This window comes from Armigeres subalbatus, chromosome 3 (assembly GCF_024139115.2).
Source record: "Armigeres subalbatus isolate Guangzhou_Male chromosome 3, GZ_Asu_2, whole genome shotgun sequence".
Taxonomy (NCBI): domain Eukaryota; kingdom Metazoa; phylum Arthropoda; class Insecta; order Diptera; family Culicidae; genus Armigeres; species Armigeres subalbatus.
In genome coordinates this window covers 247,735,062-247,751,480 of record NC_085141.1, presented here as the reverse complement: position 1 = coordinate 247,751,480, position 16,419 = coordinate 247,735,062, and the positions used below count along the sequence as shown (strand labels likewise).

At 39.0% G+C, this 16,419-nt stretch overlaps 1 protein-coding gene across 1 annotated transcript in view; it reads right to left on the bottom strand.

Annotated features, from left to right (window-relative positions):
* LOC134223259 (zinc finger protein jing homolog) overlaps positions 1-15,967 on the bottom strand; it is a 443,857-nt gene extending 427,890 nt beyond the window's left edge. The window contains exon 1 of the mRNA XM_062702408.1: positions 14,329-15,967. The gene's annotated coding sequence lies outside the window, so the exon portion shown is untranslated. The remainder of the gene's footprint in view (positions 1-14,328) is intronic.
* Positions 15,968-16,419: the final 452 nt, after the last annotated feature.

The window sequence follows — 16,419 nt, the reverse complement described above, 5'->3', positions numbered from 1 at the left end:
AACGATGGCGCAAATGGTTATCAATTTCGCGGAATATCAACCTCTCCCATCATCAGAAGGACAGGCGGAGTAGTAAATGTCTCCGATAGCTCCGATAACAAATTCAATAAATACAACTGGCTCTTCGGCCTCAGACGACGACAGGTGATAAGCGCGAAAATGGCACGTTTTTCACCTTGTTTCCTTTCCCTATGTGCGCGCAAGGTGATTCCCAAGACACGCGATCGACCTCGTAAAAAACCCGCTACGCCAACCAATCGATTGTCGGCGGACAGCAGATGCTCGCTGCCCATCACTGTCAGCAGCAACGCTGCAGCAACACAGCTCCGGAGTCTACTTTATCGATTTCGGAAATTAGCTGATAGCAGCAGTGCACCGCTGCTGTCATCCGTATCCAACGAGCTTCCCGCCTAGTCCAATTTGCCCATCCGAAGCCGGGGTGTTTCTTAATTAAGCGGCTGCGAACGATACCGCACAGCTTGGGGTCTACGGCGGAGTGCTGGGTCGGTTCGGTTTCTGTAGGCTGGTTCTCGTCGATGATAAACGCAACACATGTCTTTCCCGTGAAGAACGAGATAATTCGCATCTGCTCGGGCACGCGAAAACATAATTACGAACAATCCGCGGTCCCGGCCTACCGATCCATCGACAACATTGCATCATGCACCGAGCGGCGGGCAAAGTACCTACACTGGTGAAGACGGTTGATAAAGCATTCAATGCAACTACAACCAATGTATAAGTAGGTATGCAAAAAGTAAACGAAAAAAACGGTTGGAAGTACAGAGTATTTACAGTCATACATTCGGTAGGAGATAAAGGATATTCCGGTTTTCAATCATATGTTTTCCCAAAGGTACAGCACGAAAGTATCACCTCGAAAAAGTATTTTTGATTACTGTGAGGACAGTAAACTGTCATATACCAGTTCAGAAAACTCATTTCAATGAATGAAAGTGAAGAGCCGTCTTTATTGAATACACAGTACTTTCCCTTATTCGATGTCCCAGGGATCATAGAATATTGAAGGTTAACTAGGAAAACTATCTTATTTTCTCCAACGCGATATCAACTGTAAGCACTGCCATTTGTTGCCAGATTTTCGCTCTTCGACACACACAATTGGTCGCGTGCCAGTTTTACGATTCAAAACATTTTTTCCGCTTGTTTGTGATTGGGGACCGCTTCCAATAACTTTTGATCTTTCGCTTTTGGGAAACACATTTATTACCGCTCTCGAGGCCCCATGGGACGGTTTCGACTCGCGACGGACAGATGTTGGTTGGTGCGACGACGACGGATGGAGACCTATGTTTATTATCATGAAAGCTGCAAATCGAACAGAAAGAAACGACAGTCGGGTCCGACAGACCAAGATGGCACTTGGCACAATGCACTTTGGCGGGAAAGCTTAGCAGTTTACGAATGGAATTGAGTGATAATGACATCTTTCGCTGAACAACAGGCTAACCGTTTATGATCCTGTGGTTTTGTAGCTGGGCGGAAACTGTTTAGCAGGTACTCACAGCGGGTACTTAAGCCTCAATTTATTTCATGTCGCTTTGATGTCATTATTGTGCGGATGGTAATGACATATTTATGTATTTTTGTGGTCGCAAGGCATGCATTCACTGTTTGCAAGAAGGTTTTTTTTATTATTTTATTTTGAAAATTTAAATTAACACAAGTCGACTTGAAGTAGAACCATAAAAGCTGATATAAAAATAAATTGATGTATAAGTATCCTTGTAAGTACCTAATAAAAGGCTATTTGTTTTCTATAGAGTAATAATAACACTAATTTGCTTGACAGTAAGATAAAATTATGTTTCAAAAGCATGTTAACCCAAATTTACCCTTTCTACAAATACTGAAGGATTTTCCGTATGAAGCCCATTTGATACCGATTTTTTTTAATTTCAGTAAATGCAACAAATCACACAGCTGCCACCAAATCGCAGTGCAATTAATCACCATAAATAACAACTCCAAAAGTCCGTCCATCCAAGTCGTCAAGGAAGAATGCGATACCTTTATTATAAAGATCTATAAAATAGATCTGTATAAAGCAAAGGCAGTTGGCTGGCGAGTCGTAGCTAAGCAACCGGCCTGATTAATTCACACGCCCGCTGCCTACTGCCTAGAGGCACAAGCCAGAACTTTGCCCGCGTTTGAAAGACGTGGCGCGGCAAGGATCATGACAGTTTTTCTTTCTGTACCGAGAACATTAGCATGAAAGAGGCAAATTACGCAACTGCTTCTAGCAAAATTAAAACTTTCTTGCTTTCACCACGCCACACTGGGGCAGCCCTTGTCCAAACCAGGGGTGCCTCGTCTATACGTTCTACCTGTTCATGGAACAGGTAACCATTTTTAGTTCAGCAGTAGGAACATAATTTCTTGGCAATTAATTATTAGGGGAAACAATTTACTCAGTATTTTTTAAAACAAAGTTTCGCGTAATATTTCCAATGATAGTTTCACATCTAACGAAACAAAATAATGCGTGGGCAGATCAACTCAACGCCACATGCTTGGCGTACAATCAAATTGCAGCTAAATAGGGTTTCTTACCCCATTCCCGGCCTAACATGCGTACGACTGCATTATTCAATTGATATTTATGACAGGAAGCAACTTTTCCTGAATTTTGTGGGCTGTATAATACTGCATTGGGGTTCACTTCTGCTTAAAAAATAGCTATTCGTGCTAAATATCGTTCAAGAAAGCTTTTATTTGATTTAAATTAACGAGGTGCAGCACTCATTTCAGTCATAGCGATTTCCATTCGGCATATCACAAAAACCATTTCCCGGCCTAAGCAAAATTTCACTCAATCTCTCAACATTTCTCTCTCATTCTCTCTCGGGACGGTAGAAAATGCGACGTAAACAAAAATATGCACATTCCACGACAACAAGATGCCAGATGGTATCATTCATAATCATTTTTATTTGGTTGAAAAGATATATTTACTCATCCAATTTGTTTCCAAATACTTAACAAATACTAAACAATATTTTTTTCACCTTTTGAAATCGAGAAAATTATAAATAACATGATAGCGTCAACATATTAAACAGTTTTCCTATCAACGATGAAGGATCATTTTCATTCTCCTGGCCTTTTGGCAGCACGGTGCGGCTAGAAGTTTTTGGGCCGAGGTGATTTTTTGTTCGGTTTTGAGAAAATACATTTTTAAATGTATTCTCATTATGTCTATATACGTTCTAGTGATACGTTCTAGTGATTAGATTAACGTGCGTGTGTGGAGCATTATGGCGTGGTGCTTAAAAGCTTGAAGCAATGCTTGTAACGCGCACTAGGCCGCTTTTCAGCTAGGTGTTTATTTGATGATACCGTTTTGTAAAGTGGAAAGAATCACTCCGGCTCAGTGGTGTGGCATCGGAGAGTGAGATTTTGAAATCTACATTTTTATTTTCTACAATTGGATCAATTAGGAGTAAAACAAGTGATTGAAAGATATTGAATATTGTGAAAAATAAATGGGAGACTTTTTAAAAATTATCAATCATAAGCCTACGGCTTCCAAACAGTATAAATCATTAGTTTTCTGTGTAGTGAGCCGGGAACCGGGTCCATAGGCCCAAGTAGTGATTTACCCTATGTGTTTTTTCGACACACCACACCATATCACATAGAAAGCTTTGCCCAGGTGTACGATTCATGATAAAGAACCAACAGCAGCGCTGCCAGAAGTCAATGTCCAGTTTTGCGCCATGACAAATGTTTTGATTTTTTTTAACTAATTTTATCTGCTAATTACCTAATACATGCATTCATCTCTTAGACTAGGTGTTTCGTGTTTTCTTATTACTATCATCCTTATTTGCTTTGTTACAGTTTTAGTTATTATTGATACATACATTTCAATTGCCTCTGGCAGTTAGGATTTTTCGTCTGGTTGAATTGCACCATGTAGGAATAACAATGTTTTCAACTTAAACTAAACTTATAGCCTATTCAGAGTACGCCATTAATGACATAATAATTGGCGTTTCAGGGTAAATACGCTTTATGATGTCATTATTTACGTAATATTCCATACATTTTGCGCTGTCAAAATATACCCGCTAAAAAGAGTCATAAAGAATTTATTACGAACAATTATTACAAGAGAGAGCTTTCGTTCTAACTGGGATGCAGGGAGAAATTCAACAAAACAAAACTGACAAGCGTCACGATCTCTTTGCCAGAGAGAAAATTCTCTCTGTTTTCATTTCGTTTCAGAAGTTGACAGTCATGCATTTTCTGTCGCAGCAGGGTCAAATGCATGTTAGATGGAAATCTTCTGAGCGCTGAAGAATAACTCGGATTGTGATGGTTTTGTGGAAAGCATTTTATATGATGAAAAATAATGATGATAATTATTTATTCTCCACTTATTCAACATGAATTGTTTAAAAAACAGATGCTCTCTAGAATTAACATGAAGTAGATTTAATTTCTAGATTTAATAGAACAAATCGAATACATTTTCAAAGTTCAAGGGCCAATGCGGAAGACAATTTAAAACGTAGGAATGGTTGTAAAACGAATATATTTGATGAATAAACATGATTTCATAAATTGTTTCAATTCTGCTCCTTGAATGGCTTAATATACTTTGGATTTCAACATTTTTCACGTGGGACAACTGTACGATTTGAATGGGATGTATATATAAAGTAGAATTCCCTTTTCATATTTTCTTTTTATATTTTTTTTCGTAGAAACTTTGTTCAGAAAAAAAATGTTCGATTGTCGCCACACAAATGCTTGATTTCGCAAATTAAATTTTAAAACTCTCCTTGAATTCAACCCTGTATTAGCGTGCAAATGAGGAAACATGGAAAAGTCAAGATATATTATCTTGCTGCAGTCTGAACACCTCGTAATAATTGGATACCCTCTCACTTAACAAAGTCATAAATAGCCCAATCTGAATAGGCTATTTACCTATGTTATACTAAAGGGTACAAGGAGCTAACCGTTGCAATAGAAGATTGCAACGATTTTTGTCTAAAATTGGAAATTATTTTGTTGGACATTTGTTGCTATGTTTTGAAATAATTTCCTCCTTGGTATGCTCACTCGTTCTCCGCGCGCGGAGAACCAGCGTGAGCGTTGCCAGTTTTCTCCGTTTCCTCACATCATCCTCTTTCGTATGCGAAGCAGGCACGTTTAGATGTAGGTAAGTTCTGTTATGTTACGCAGGAGTCCAACCCTTTCTATGCGCTGAAAGAACAATCAACGACGCGATGTACCATCGCATCGGTTATACTAATGACACACTGGTGGTACAAGTACCATGGTACAAGAATCTTGAAATGAGTACCATACCAATTATTGTCTTTATTAAAGATAGTCTTGGAATAATTTTCTTGTTCTTTTGTACCATGGTACAAGTACCACATGTGTGTCCTTAGTATTAGATTCGGTCGGACTGTCGGGCTGTGGTTTGCCGAAAGGCGCGCGAGCACGCTTTCGTGCATACTCCGATGATTAGTAACAGTTCAGCACCAAGAACAAATATTAAATTAATGTTTGAGTTTATAAAAGAAAAAAGTTTTAGAGAAAAAAGTATAGTTATCACTAAATTTAAAAAATTAAATTACTGGAAAACATTTCAGCTTCCAAATGTGACTCATTAGTCGTCAAGTCGTCACAATCTGGGGTCGCATCAAACAATTTTACTAATAATGGTTAAAAACATTTCTTTCATAACAACAAAATATGTGAGAGTCTAAATATTAGCGGCGATGGGTCCAGTGTAACCAGAGTGGTGGAAGAGCCGATTTGAAAGAACGAGCAATATTCAGTTATCGCCAACTGGTACCAAATTAGATTTCGGGCGACTTGCGCGAGTTTAAAATGTTAAGTGCATCTTAATTTAAAACATTTTTAGAACAAAAGAGATTAATAAGCTGTTTATTGTTTTGTAAATCCTCTCTGTTTTTTGCCTAATATTTGGTTAAGTTGTACAAGAAAAGGTTGAAAAGGTTATATTTAATGCACAACTCTCATTCGAAACCACTCAGCTTAATGTCAAAGCAGGATGGTAGAACAGGTTTACCAAACGTTTACGAGACGCCAACTGGTCCAAACATGGAGTAAACCATTATATACTAGCAGACCCGACGAACTTTCTTTCGCCTAAAATCGATGTATTCTCTGATTAATTTTCGAGAAATTAAGAAATTGGTGTTTCATTTGTATGAGAGCCCCCCTTTCCAAAGAGGGGAGGGGTCTCGAACCATCTTAAGAACCTTCCCCGGCCTCGAAAACCTCTGCATACAAATTTTCACGCCGATTGGTTTAGTAGTTTCCGAGTCTATATGGTTCAGACAGACAGAAATGTATGTATAGATATGTATATAGATTAATGCCGACATTTTGGTCGACAATTACAATTTTGAGCGATATTCGCTTAAAAGTCACATACGCCAAATCAGCCATACAGCGTTTTTAACGTGTTATTATTTCAGATAAGTTGTTTTGCACTTAATTTTGATGAATCTGCTGTGATGATTTTTTGCTTATTTTGATAAAAAAAAGAGACCAAAAAAAGAAATTTGATCGAAAAATTTGTTTCATCAACACTTTAAATATTTCATATGGTCCAAAAACCGAATTGGACATTTGGCCGAATAGGTCATTTAGCCGAATGAGACATTTGACTGAATAGGTCATTTGGCCTAAAAGGTTATTTTACCGAATAGCTCATTTGGCCGAATAGGACATTTGACATAATAGGTCATTTGGACAAATAGGTTATTTGCCCGAAAAGGACATTTTGCCAAACAGGACATTTGGCTGAATAGAACATTCGCCAGAATAGCACATTTGGCAGAATAGGTCATTTGACATAATAGGTCATTTGGGCGAATAGGTTATTTGGCCGAATAGTTGTATACTATTTCGCCGAAAAACATCTAGCGGATTTTTTTTTCGCGGTACCACATTCCGCGGAATGTACCAAATCTCCGAAACACATTTCGCGGAATGCACCTTTTTTTCGAAAGACATTTCGCGGAATGTACCTTTTCACCGAAAATCATTCCGCGGAATGCCATTTGCCGGAATTCAGTTAGAATAATTATCATTGAAATATTTACCGATTTCTGCCTAATTACTTGCAATTCGGGTTATTTTTTTTGAATTGTGATTTAAATAATGAAAAAAGGTTATGCTTTCTTTGAATGACCACATCCGGTCGGTATAACGCAAAGTGAGAAAACAATGCCTTCTTCAAATGAACAAGTTTGCTCGGTATAAAGAAAAGAAAAGAGGTAGTCCCTTCTATGAATTAACGCTTCTGCCCGGTATAAAGCAAAGGGAAAAGATAATACAGCATCCATTCGCTAACTGGGCTAAAACATCACTCCAGTTAACGAGCGCCGCTTTTTGACTGGGCTGTCGAGGGGATTTACGATACATTGTTATGATCAATGTTTTAGATGGAACGACAATAATATACCATTTATACTCCCCTCGCAGCCTAGAATTTGTTTTTGTTTTTGACGGATAACTGCTTTTAACTGGGTTTTGGCACAGTTAGCGAATGCCCAGTTAGCGAACGCCCAGTTAAAAAGCAGTCCAGTTAAAAAGCGCCCAGTTAGCGAACTGTTGCTGTACCTACTTTGCATGGATGCGCCTGCCCCAGGGATGGTCGGGTTTCGCATTTTGCAAACCCGAACCCGACCCGAATTGTAAATTTCCTTCAAACCCGGACCCGACCCGAACTCGGAATAATTTTTTTTATCAAACTCAAGCCAAACCCGTTCATTAAACCCGAAACAAACCGGGTTCGGGTTCGACCACCTCTGCTGGTATAAGGCGTAAGGAGTTGAAATGTCTTTTTTAAAAGAACGCGTCTGGCCGGTAAAAGGCGAAGGGAGGAGTAACGCCTTCTTTAAATGGATGCATCTGCCCGGTTTAAGGTGAAAGGAGCTGATAATGCCTTCTTTAATAGAACTCGCATGCCCGGTCTAAGACGAAGGGAGGTGTAACGCCTTCTTTTAATGGATGCATCTGCCTGGTATAAGGTGAAAAGAGGGGTAACGCACCGTTCAATGCGCGAAAACGATCCATAAAATAATGAAAAACGATCCGTAACTAACATCTGAATGTTCCATAAAACGATACCATGAATCCATAAAATAGTTCGGGAGATTCCATAAAAATAATTTATTGATCCGTAAATTGAAAAATGATCCATAAAAACTATATTTTGATCCATAAAATTTCAAATTTGCGCAATTTTTATCCTGATGATGATCCATAATTTCAGTAATATGATCCATAATTTTGATCATATGATCCATAATTTTGTTTATATGATCCATAATGCTTGGAAAGAAGGCCAATGAAACTATATTAATTGATCCACACATTTTAAAAAAAATCTATGGATCATTTGCCAAAATGTATAGATCATATCACCAAAACTATGGATCATTTGAACAAAGCTATGGATCAAATGGCCAGAGTTATGGATCATATGACCAAAATTATGGATCATATTACTGAAATTATTGATCATCATTACGATAAAAAAATGCGCAAATTTGAAGTTTTATGGATCAAAATATAGTTTTTTATTGATCATTTTCCAAAGATTTATGTATCATTTGTCATACATTCATGGTAAAATAGCAGGAATTGTATTGTTTTTCTTGACTATGTTAATGGAACATATTTTACCATTAATTGCTACATTTTAGTTTAGTTATGGATCGAAAAAATATTCTTTATGGGATCTTCTGAACTATTTTATGGATTTATGGTAGCGTTTTATGAAACATTCAGAAGTTATTTATGAATCGATTTTCGTTTTTTTAAGGATCCGCCTTTATTGTTTATATGCAAAAGTATGTTTTGCCACTTTAAACGGATGCATCTGCCCGGTAAAAGGCGAAAGAAGCTGATAATGCCTTCTTTAAAAGAACACGTCTGCCCGGTATAAGACGAAGGAAGGGGTAACGCCTTCTTTAAATGGATGCATCTGCCCGGTATAAGGCGAAAGGAGTTGGTAATGCCTTCTTTGAGTAGATGCCGAATAGATCATTTTACCGAATAGGTCATTTGGCTGAATGAGACATTTGGCCGAATAGAACATTTTGGCGAATAGGTAATTTTGCCGAAAAGGACATTTTGCCGAACAGGATATTTGGCTGAATAGGACTTTTGGCCGAATGAGATATTTGGCTGAATAGAACATTCGCCCGATTAGGCCATTTGGCCGAATAGGTTATTTGGCCGAATAGGTCATTTTGCCGAATATGTCTTTTTGCAGAACAGGACAATTGGTCGAATAGGTCATTTAGCCGAATCGGAAATTTTGCCGAATAGGTCATTTTATCGAAAAGGACATTTTGCCGAATAAGAAATTTGGTTGAATAGGACATTTGGTCGAATGAGTCATTTGGTCGAATAGGTCATTTTGACGAATAGTTCATTCAGCCGAATGGGACATTTGGCTGAATAGGTCATTTTACCGAATAGCTCATTCGACCGTATAGGACATTTGGCAGAAAAGGTCATTTAGCCGAATGAGACATTTGGCTGAATAGGGAATTTTCCCGAATAGGACATCCGGCCGGTTATTTGGCCGAATAGGTCATTTTGCCGAATAGGACAATTGACCGAATAGGTCATTTGGCTGAATAGAAAATTTCGCCGAATAGGTCATTTTATCTAAAAGGTCATTTTATCGAAAAGAACATTTTGCCGAATAAGACATTTGGTTGAATAGGACATTTGGTCGAATGAGACTTTTGGCCGAATAGGTTATTTGGCCGAGTAGAAAATTTGGCTGAATAGAACATTTTGCCGACTGAGCTTTGGGACAGTTCGTCGAATGACGTTTAGTCGAATGACATTTCGTAGAAAGTACATTTGGTCGAAGGGTCATTTAGTCGAATGGAAATTTAGTCAAATGGACATTTAGTCGAATGGATATTTGATCGAATGGATATTTAGTCGAAAGGGCATTTAGTCGAAAGGACATTTAGTCGAATGGAAATATTGTCAAATGTAGAAAGTGTTTGAAATTAGGGACGTTCCGATACTTCAAAATATCGATATTTGATTCGATACGATAATCGAATCAAAGTATCGATATCACCGATATATTGCAATGAAAATATCGATATATCGGAAAATCATATGATATTTCAGAAATGAGAATATTTAGAATATATTTGTTTTAGTTATTTAATTACTATAGTATTACCATATTACCCATTTACAATAATTATTGGAAACTTTTTTTCTATTATTTAATCCAATCTAGAGTGTGCCAGTCCAACAATCATTGGCGGCGGCGTTCGTCGTAGTTTTAACCGGTAGCGGAAGCGTTTTCGGCATGATACTGCCTTACTATCTCCCGTTCGCTCGAAAAAATCAACTGAAGTTTCGAGAAATTTTCTCTCTTCAGAATTTTTACTGGAGTTTTTTTTTCTAATTTAATTTTCAAAGAAAATTCAGAATTATTACAAGAAAATCCATTGACATTGAAAAGGAAATTCTCATAAGCTTTCACGAGAAATTATCATTTTGTTTCACATCAAATTCCTTTGAATTTCAGCAGGAAATTCTCTTAGATTTTCACGGGCATTCTTCAAAATTTACGCAAAAATTGCCATCCGAAAAAAATCAATCAAAATTTTCATCAGAAAACCCGTAGAAATATTTGGAAATTTCTAAGACCATTCCTATCTCGATGGTCCCTTCAATATCGAGATGTGGAGAGGCGACTGTAATTGAATTCGCATAAGGATTCAAATACCAGCGGTATGACAGATGTTGCACAACGGCGCGTCAATGTAAAGTGTTGAGTTGTTAAAACTATTTGTGATGGCAGCGCACACATCACACCATCCGCGCTACCGAGAAAAATTATCTTCCATTAAAAATACGGCATTTCAGATTCATTTTGAAGTATTTTCTTTTACGAAATACATTGCATTGCATAAAAATACATTTGCATGATTTTCGTTTGTGTTACTTTGTTCTGATTCAATATATCGATATCGAAAGCAAAAATATCGATATGACCGATATATTGAAAGCAAAATATCGATACAAAAATATCGGATATCGAAACAAAAATAACGATATTCCGATATATCGGAAGTATCGGAACGTCCCTAGTTTGAAATAGGTTATTAGTTAAATGGATGATACGTCAATAGATTTTTGGTTAAATTTGAATGAATAATCCACAAGATACATGGATAAACTGATTAGAGGAATTCAGTGGACGTGAGGAAGTTCAATCAACAGCGGAAGAAACGAATACGAATGCCAATAAGGATTTTTCTCCTGAGCTAACAGAAACTTCTGGAGACCCTAATATATTATAAAAAAATGAAAACCTACAGAAAACGCAAAATGTTAGGTAATGATGGTGAAATATCCTCTATTCTATTTTTCCGCACATGGCCAAAACCAATGATATCAATGTTATTTTGCCAATACTTCATCGTAGTCGGCTTTGATACATTTCGTTGATTGACATTTAGTCTAATGCCTTTTGGTCAAATGACATTTCGTTGAAAGGACTTTTAGTCGAAGGGACATTTGGTCGAATGGACTTGGTTTTCTTATTCTTTTCATTGATACTCTTTCTTATTCAATATTTATACAATAGTTAGTTCAGTATAAAATTGTCTTCCAACCATAACTCGTTAATCATTTGCGGAAAATTTGATTCCGATCAAATGTTCATATGACGCAACATCATTCGACTAAATGTTTTTCACCTGGTGGTATAGATTCATTGTAGTCGGTTAGAGGGGTTCGCCATTGTCAATATCCAGTCGAGAATATTCTCGGAATATGCAACGTTTTCATATTTTTTTTTATGAACCCATCATTCTTTGGACAATATTGGGTCAATAATTATATGACTTCTAAAAACACTGCTAGAAATCATTTATTTTTTAATTGATATTGACTAAAGATTTTTTTCTTCCGACGGATCGCCATTAGACTAAATGTACCAAAATTTTTAACTCGAAAATCCACTATCGACTGAACGTCATTCAACAAAATGTACGAAGATTCTTAATTTTCAATCTGATTTCGACTAAATGTCCATTCGTCGTAGTGTCTTTTCGACCAAACGCCTTTCGACCAAATGTCCTGCGCCGCTAGTGGAATAAAAAACCATTTTCGACTAAATGTTCCTTCGACCAAATTTCCATTCGACGTAACGTGCTTTCGACCAAAAGTCATTCGACGAAATGTCATTTGGCGAAATGTCTTTCGATGAAATGGTGTGGATGCGGCCGAATGGAATATTCGGCCTAATAGGAAATTTGGCCGAAAAGGACATTTGGCCGAATAAGACATTTGGCCGAATAGGACATTTTAAAAGTAAGAAATGAGGTGTGAAAGGGCTATTTGGCCGAATATCGTTCGAACAAGTTTCACCCAAAAACCACTAGGCGGAAAGTTGTTTGGTCGAATATACCGTTTGGGGCTCACTTTTTACAGTGAGAATAGAAAAATGAAGAGTGTGAAGTGAGACGTCCCACTTCTCACTGTGAAAAGTGAGTAGTGCGTAGTTGGTAGTGAGACGTCTCACTACTCACTTCACGCTTCTCACTTTTTACAGTGAGAAGTGAGAAATGAGAATTGAGACGTCTTTCTTCTTACTCCTAATTTCTCACTTTTCAAATGACCTATTCGGTCAAATGTCCTATTCGGCCAAATGACCTATTCGGCCAAATGTCCTATTCGGCCAAACGACCCTTTCGGTCTAAGGACCATTTCGACCAAATGACCCTTTCGGTCAAATGACCTTTTCGACTTAATGACCCTTTCGGCCCAATGACTATTTCGGCTCAATGACCCTTTTGTCCTAATGACTATTTCAGCAAAACGACCCTTTCGGCAAAATGACCTTTCCGGCCAGATGACCTTTTTGGCCAAATGACCCTTTCGCCCAAATGACCGGACCCTTTCTGCCAAATGACTCTTTCGGCCTAATGACCCTTTCAGCCAAATGACCCTTTTGGCCAAATGACCCTTTCAGTCAAACGGCCCTTTCGGCCAATTGACCCTTTCTGCCTAATATTCTTTTCGGCCAAACGGCCCTTGCCCTAATCTTAGAACCTCCTAGCCCCTCTTAAATGCGCAATTGACTGGAAAAAGTGTTAAAACATATTTATATGCTGATAACAGTCAGATGTTTAAATTTAACTCTAACAAAGCGAAGTACATAGTTACGTGTAGAGATAAAGAGATACCTAGTGATGCTAAGGTAGTGCTTGATGGGGATGTGTTTGAAGTTGTTATTTTTATTACTTTGGAACGCATTAGACAATGACGTTTCCCGTGAAGTGAAAAAACGTATTGCTGCTGCGAATATGGCCTTCTGTGGATTACGTAACAAGTTTGAGTCCCGCAACATGAATACGGAAACGAAACTAACTAAGCGCTAAGCGAGAGGGTCTAGGTTCAACACCGCATTTTTTGTTGTAAGATTTCTAAGGTTGTCGAAGTGTACAGTATTTTATTCCTCGATGATGAGAGTGTAAAAATAGATTAAATGTAGACATATACACATAACCAGTTCTTATTTTAAATTCAAGTGATTTTTTAAAGGACATCGAGTTCATCACTTGGTGATTGTAAATATCAAACGGTAAAGGGTACCACGCATTCGTTTAATTTTTCCTTTATTTTCATGGTCCAAAAATGTGCAACGAATCTATATATACATAAAAATGAATTTCTGTCTGTCTGAATGCATAACTCGAGAAGTAATTAAGCAAATGGAGCCAAATCTGGCATGTGGAGGTTTACAAGGCTCCCATACAAATGAAACACAAATTTCTCCATAACTCGAGAATTAATCAAAGAATAAATCAATTTTAGGCGAAACGAAGTTTGTCGGGTCTGCTAATTAAACATAAATTTACAAAATATTGCTGGTACAAATTTCTAATTCGATCGACTTTTCCGATGGATGAAATTTTGTCCGTATCGACTGACTGTCGTCCATTGCCGACGTGATTGATAAGAGCCATTCCCATGTTTTCGACCATCGTGCTCGTTGATTATAAGATATGTGTATGATGTTAAACTTGTATTACAGAATAGAATTCAGGTTCTATAGAAAACATCAAATTCGTCGAGCGATTCGTCTAATTGGCCATCCATAAGCAGACGGTGACCACATCATACCGATCACAAAGAAAAATGTTTGTTTAAAAAAATTGAACTTAAAACTGATTACCATTTACAACATTAAAGCATGGTAATTAATTATTTACTGGAAACCATTTTGATCCAGTAAAACGGCCAAACAATTACCTTTAAATTATGAATATGCAGTATCGATTACTTCTGGGGTGTCATTCGCTACAGCATCCGTAGATAATCCATAATGTGGTTCGCCTCGACTAGTGGAGATTTTCGTGCGATTTTCGCTTTTTATTTTGCAAGTCGTTGAGCAGAACACAAAACAAAAGTTGTGAATATCGATTCTTGTCTTTTTCGCTCACTACACTTTTCCAGTATTAAGGTAATCCCAAAAGGTGGCGGCTGGCTCTGCCTGGCCTGTGTTGTATCCTTTTTTCCTGATTCTCACTTCTCGGAAATGGCACTTCCACGAAGCTCGACGGTGCAGACTGCTGCTACCGTGGAACACCCCCTCGACGCCCCGTCGCCGCTTCACTTCCGACAAATCGTTACGTAGCCGTCGCGATTTATTCGATCGAATCGACCGCCGGAAGTCGTGCTACTGCTGTCGATGCAAATACCGAGAAAGCGCGCGATCGCGGCCAAATTTCCAGGAATCATTCAAAATTTTGCCGAACATCGGCCCCGCCACGATGGAGGAAAAAACATATTTTCTGGTGCTGTTCGACGGGCCAACATAAAATTTTCTTCTTTTCCTGGATGATGTTGGGCCTTCTGTCACGTACACAAATACGCGGCGCGCGCGCGTACAGCCCGTGTCGGTCGCTTATGCTGGCAGATCAAGGAAATATATGTCGGGAACACAAACACACCTAACCGAATGCAACGCGAGCGAGTCCCTTCTTCCCGGTAAGGGCAGATTCAGGAGGGCGACAGCGTACAAACACTACCGAGAACGCGGACACTCGCCCTTCACGTCCTCTATCGACCCTTGGCCGTGGTGCAGCGTATTCTTACGCACACCACACGGAAACGCTGTTGGACCTTCGGCCAACAATTCTCTCTCCCGTCGCGATCCCAACCCGTGCTGAAGATTTCCCTGAGGGAACACACCTCTTTCCCGTTTCCCACAGAATGAACGCCGCCGTTCACCCGCTTCAATGCTGTGCTATTTCTCTTATATAATAATCATTAGAGGGCCGCGCGCTGATATGTTTCAGAAGGCAGCAGCAGCAGCATAAAAACATCCAAACGAACACATTTACAGGCGCGACGGCTTGGGCATCTTACTACGAAGACGACGATGGCGCGGATGAGTATCAAATTCACTGAACTGAAAATTTCTATCGCATCGTATCAGGGGCTTGACACTCACAATCAATCTCCCACACTCTTGTTGATTTGTTGTTATTGTTGCTCTTCTTCACACAATAACCACACACACAAACTAGTGGCAGTAATCGCTATTGGAGACCATCGCCGAGGGCGCGGATCCATTCATTAAATGGAGATGGAAATCGATCGATATTCTTAAGCACTAAACGTCCTGAAGAAAATTCAGAACCATGGACAAACGTCTGCATGCAGCATAAGGGCCTGGTACGCATAAACCTAGCATTCATACACGGATGATATCAATCGCCTAGTTTGACTGATATTGATTCACCTCGATTCGCCTCCTCTTCCGCCACAAGCAATGACGAGCGATAGTGCTACTGCTTGGAGGTTGATTCCTTCAGGAAGAGAGTCTTCTCACTATTGACAATAACGCGCGCAATAACCGACGGTCACACACGATATTGTCCCTTCGGAGGTTCAAGGCGGACTGGATTTTAAACAAACCCAGACATTTTTGCAGTGGGGGTCGCTCATCGTAGCGGGGACGCACACATCCGCCATAATAATTACAAGCAAAATATTCTCTCGCGAAATTGAAGAGAATCGGCCACTCAAGTGCAAGGCACTCACCCACCCAACACTCAACATGTATCGAACCGACCGACGAACGAACATACCGCGCCAGCATAGATGCAGAAGCGCAGCAGCATCGAAAGAGCATAGCGGCAGCCCGCAACCGATCGACCCATGCGATGAGGTTAGAACGTTGCACCCTCACACACACAAACACGTTGCCGTTAGCTCGTCGCGTCCCCGGCGTCGCCACCGACCGGTCTATGCTCAGCAAGGTTGATCGATTTTTATCGAGTGTGTGTTTTCACTGTTTTTCACTCTTCTCGCACCGAGAACGATTTTTTTGTTTTT